Source organism: Solanum verrucosum, unplaced genomic scaffold, assembly GCF_900185275.1.
Source record: "Solanum verrucosum unplaced genomic scaffold, falcon-dt-bn FXZP01000007.1, whole genome shotgun sequence".
Classification (NCBI taxonomy): Eukaryota; Viridiplantae; Streptophyta; class Magnoliopsida; order Solanales; family Solanaceae; genus Solanum; species Solanum verrucosum.
In genome coordinates, this window is record NW_026020177.1 from 3,075,405 (window position 1) to 3,081,140 (window position 5,736).

The following is a 5,736-nucleotide window of genomic DNA, read 5'->3' on the forward strand; positions in this document are numbered from 1 at the left end:
TATATATTATTCTTAATTTTAATCCCAACACATTTTAGCTGAACTTCACAATATCTTTTCTTTTCTTTTTTGGGGCTCTTAATTATTATTTTTTTTTAAAAAAACTCTATATAACTAAATTAATCATAAGCAAACAAAAAAATATTAATTCCATGAGTTGCTAGAGTGAGGTAAAGTTTAAACCAAAATACATCGTAACAAATTCACAAGATTAAGAGTGATTTTATTGATACAATGATCAAAGTTGGGAGATTTTATTGATATAAAGGTCTAAGTTGAGTGATTTCTTTTTATACAAAACAAAGTTCAATGCCTTTGCTAGATAAATTCTTAAAATTTAGTGATCCTTAGAAATATTAACTCTATGAAAAAGCAAGTTGTTTTCACCACTGAACTCATTGCAAAGAAAAAAAATAAAAAAATGAATTTTCTCTCCCAAATAGCATTTCCTCTCTTCCAGAAATTGGAGTGATTACACTTTATTTAAGGAGGAAAATAATTAATAATCTTGATCCAAGAAATATTATATATGTGGGTAAAACTTCTTCTTTTCTTTTTCTGTTTTTGGCTTTCTTTTTCATATATATATATTTTTAAAATGTTATCCGAGGAAAACAACTTTTTATAAAGCACTTGAATATAACGAAGAAACAAGTACGCCCTTCAATAGCTAAACCACATAAACAAAATATCTTAGTTGAGCGAAGAAATTTCAACTTGTCTAGCAATATTTGGATTAAGTATCTTCTTTAATTTCTCAAGAAAATAATATCTTCTCCCCTATACATTCATTCATCATCATTTTGTTTTTATTTTTCCATCATGATTATAAATTTTGGCAACAATACAACTCGATTAAGGATGTTAAAATCAAAACATAAATGAAGGCAAGTAATATATTAAGTGTTTGTTATAATGTTCTCATACTTTAATTAACCACACAAAAAGTACACTACATCAAAAATGATCTTTAGAGGCAATGAATTAACGATAATAATTCAACTACCGCTATGTATGTATTTTTAGTGGCAATGAATTTAGCGACATTGAATATGATGGCTCTGAACTATTGTCATGCTTAGAAATTTATTTTGAAACAGAAGTGCAGACATATCTACTTATAATTAAACTCTTACTAGCAAAATTAGATCAAAGGAGATGACAATTATTGGATTGATCAAGGAGGTTCTATTGCCTGATAAATTCGATACATAAAAAGTATTCTCTTAGAATAAATATGAAGAATAACTTTAATTAACCTTCTATGTGAAAAAAACTAGACAAAGCATATTCAGTAAGCAAAATAAATTACAGCCTTTTTGACAAGCAAGAAATTAAAGTTGGAAGTATAAATATACTCGAATAAGATGGATCCTAATAGACTTATAAAACAGTATAAATAGTAGACATTGATCATATATCCTTATAAGTTGCTGTGGTGGTGGTGATTTGGATATTGTACATTAATGTCGAATGATGTATCATCAAGTAAAGTCATTATCTCATCATCATTCAAACTCAACAACTCAGAAAATGAAGGACTCTGTGGAATGCCTAATGAGCCATTAACATTGTTATCCATTGGCACTGATGCACTCATGGAGGGATATTCATCAAAGGGTCTATTTGTGGTGCCGTTGGAGGAAACTCTAAATTAGACATTGGAGGAGTAATCATCGGTGAAGGCATTGGATAAGCCATTGTTGTTGGAAGGATTGGATAGGCCATTTCAGGATACCTTTGTGAAGATAACAAAGAAGGAACCTGTGAAAGATCCACAAGTGGAACCATTTGAGGAGGAGTCCTCAAAGGGGACATGAATTGAGGTATTTGAGCAGGAGCGTTTGAAGGAACCATTAATGGAGCCGTGAGAGGAAGAGTAGCATCAGGAACCAAATTATGAGGAGCCCTTGTCATCTCGAAGTTGGTCCCACTAGGTACAGTAGATGAAACCAAAAGAGGAATCTCGGATAGTACTGGAGCATCAATAGGGGCCATAAGAGGAGCCCATGACATGTCGAAGCTGGTCCCACCAGAATCCATCGGTCCAGCAATAGGTTGAGGAGCATTTGATGTAGAACCTTCTTCGTGAGTTTTTGCTTTGATCCCATCATTTATCAGTTTGAGGTTTTTATTGATCACATAACAGAGATCGTTGAGATCTTCTGAGTGCCTACTATTGGGCATCTCTTCATCATTCAACAATCCATACATCTGGTTTGTATACTCCATTTTCTTGTTTTCCTTCCTTACCTTCTCAAGTTCCTTCTCAATTTTCTCGATCCTTTTCTTGTTTATCTTTTCATGTGTTTTCATGTTTTTTGATTTCTTCTCCTCTTGAAGATCGATAAACTTTGTAAACATGCCGGTAGCAGCTTCATGATTTGGAAACAACTCAGGTTTATTGTGGTAAGGGCTATTGACTAAGGTAGCCAATTCAACATCGCAAAGGGTGTTGAGTTCAAGAGCCTTGGTTAAAAATCCCTTTTGTCGTTTTCTATATGAGACTCTCCTCTGAGTGCTATTTTCCATGAAAGACAACTTCACTTTCTTTCTAACCATGGCTAAAAATGAGAAAGAGGAGGAAACATGTGTTTATTAGGGTATGAGGGATGAAATGGATTTATTATTCTTATTGTTGTTGTGTGTTACGTTTCTTTGCTAAGAATTATCTTCTATTTATAGGGTACAAATAAATTTTTAAATAATTTGAATTAGAGAACACTTAGTTGTCATGGGTACTATTTTGGCATAAAAATAGACGAGGGTAGATTTGATACCAAATTAGATTTCCTCATCTTGAGATTAATATAGTTATGACTCTAGTCTTATGTTGAACAAATCTTTTTGATTCAAAATTTTCTTATTAGGAAAATTAAATTGATTTTGATTTAAGTAAGTATTATCTATAAAAACAACTGACCATAGAGTATTAACAAATGTTTTTATAAAGAAAGATTGAAAAATTTTATATTTTAATTTATGAATGTAAAAGGATAAATTTTGAAACAAGTGAAAATTTGAAATATTGGCCAAAAAAATTGAAATATTAATTTTAAATTTTTTTGAATAATATAATAAAAATTAATTTCCTTATTAATAAAATTCAAATATTTATTGAATATTAAATGAAGATATGTGTATGATTATTTCCATTGAATTGCTTATAAAAGCATATTATAAATTTTTCCAATTTTGGAAGAAACCATATTTAGTAAAAATTTTATATTGCTTTCAATTATATTAAAAATCAAATCATGCTCAAATTTTAATTTTGCTACATTAAATTTTTTTTAAATCTGTTTCAAGGCAAATTAGTACATAAATAATTGCACAAGACACTTACCAAACTAATGTGTTTTACACATATTGAGAAAATAACAAAGAATTTTATTTCATTTTAAGACTAGTATTCAATTATATTAAAATTCAAATCATTCTCAAATTTTATTTTTGTTACATTAAAAAAAAATTAAATTAGTTTCGAGCAAAAGCAATACACAGAATAATTGTACAAAGCACTTACCAAACTAATGTGATTACACATATTGAGGAGAGATAAGTGAATATTGTTTCATTATAAGAATAGTATTCAATTATATTAAAAATCAAATCATGCTCAAATTTAGTTTTTGTTTCATTAAGAAAGAATTCTAAATTTGTTTCGAGCAAAAACAATACATAAATAATTGCACAAGATACTTATCAAACTTATGTGTTTACACATAATGAGGAAATAAAAGAGAATTTTGTTTCATTTTAAGAATAGTATTCAACTATATTTAAAATCAAATCATTCTCAAATTTGATTTTGTTACATTAAGAAAAATTCCAAGTTAGTTTCGAGAAAAAGAATTACATACAAAATATCGCAATTAAAATCTAGTTGAATCTTCTATCCTTAACCATATACGAAAAGGAAGTTAATATCTTCAAAGGTCAATCAACTTTGAAAATTTATCTAGTAAAATCATTCAACTTTGTTTTGTATCAATAAAATCACTCAACTTACACATTTGTATCAATAAAATCACTCCTAATGCTTTTTTGACTTGTCTATCACAATATACCGTTAAATGTGAATTTCGTCATCTTCTTTCTTTTTTTCTCCCACAATTCTCGTCAAAGCTAACGAACTGACTAAATGAATTAACTTTTAACTAACATAAAAATCAAAACAGTTATATTTATACTAATTGAAGACTATTCAAGTTAATAATTTGACAATCTATGACAAGATCCAATGCCATCTACAAAGACCATCTCCAAGACGAGCCAAATAAAGTTCTTATATATTATTCTTAATTTTAATCCCAACACATTTTAGCAGAACTTCACAATATCTTTTCTTTTCTTTTTTGGAGCTCTTAATTATTTTTTTTAAAAAAAAAACTCTTTATAACTAAATTAATCATAAGCAAACAAAAAATTACTAATTCCATGAGTTGCTAGAGTGAGGTAAAGTTTAAACCAAAATACATCGTAACAAATTCACGGGATTAAGAGTGATTTTATTGATACAAAGATCAAAGTTGGGAGATTTTATTGATATAAAGGCCTAAGTTGAGTGATTTCTTTTTATACAAAACAAAGTTCAATGACTTTGCTAGATAAATTCTTAAAATTTAGTGATCTTTAGAAATATTAACTCTAAGAAAAAGCAAGTTGTTTTCACCACTAAACTCATTCCGAAGAGAAAAATAAAAAACTGAATTTTCTCTCCCAAATCGCCTTTCCTCACTTCCAGAAATTGGAGTGATTACACTTTATTTAAGGAGGAAAATAATTAATAATCTTGATCCAAGAAATGTTATATATGTGGGTAAAACTTCTTCTTTTCTTTTTCTGTTTTTGGCTTTCTTTTTCATATATATATATTTTTAAAATGTTATCCGAGGAAAACAACTTTTTATAAAGCACTTGAATATAACGAAGAAACAAGTACGCCCTTCAATAGCTAAACCACATAAACAAAATATCTTAGTTGAGCGAAGAAATTTCAACTTGTCTAGCAATATTTGGATTAAGTATCTTCTTTAATTTCTCAAGAAAATAATATCTTCTCCCCTATACATTCATTCATCATCATTTTGTTTTTATTTTTCCATCATGATTATAAATTTTGGCAACAATACAACTCGATTAAGGATGTTAAAATCAAAACATAAATGAAGGCAAGTAATATATTAAGTGTTTGTTATAATGTTCTCATACTTTAATTAACCACAGAAAAATTACACTACATCAAAAATGATCTTTAGAGGCAATGAATTAACGATAATAACTCAATTACCGCTATGTATGTATTTTTAGTGGCAATGAGCACACTTTGTAGATGTCCCTAAAGGCTTTAGCGACACTGGATTTGATGACTCTGAACTATTGTCATGCTTAGAAATTTATTTTGAAACTGAAGTGAAGACATATCTACATATAATTAAGCTCTCACTAGCAAGATTAGATCAAAGGAGATGACAATAATTTGATTGATCAAGGAGGTTCTATTGCCTGATAAATTCGATATATAAAGAGTATTTTCTTAGAGTATATATGAAGAATAACTTTAATTAACCTTCTATGTGAAAAAACTAGACAAAGCATATTCAGTAAGCAAAATAAATTATAACCTTTTTGACAAAGCAAAAAATTGAAGTTGGATGTATAAATATACTTGAATAAGATGGATCCTAACAGACTTATAAAACAGTATAAATAGTAGACATTGATCATATATCC

The 5,736-nt window shown here is 28.6% G+C and overlaps 1 pseudogene; it reads right to left on the reverse strand.

Moving 5' to 3' along the window:
• Positions 1-1,423: 1,423 nt before the first annotated feature.
• LOC125829056 (agamous-like MADS-box protein AGL80) lies at positions 1,424-2,562 on the reverse strand (annotated as a pseudogene).
• Between the last annotated feature and the right edge of the window lie 3,174 nt (positions 2,563-5,736).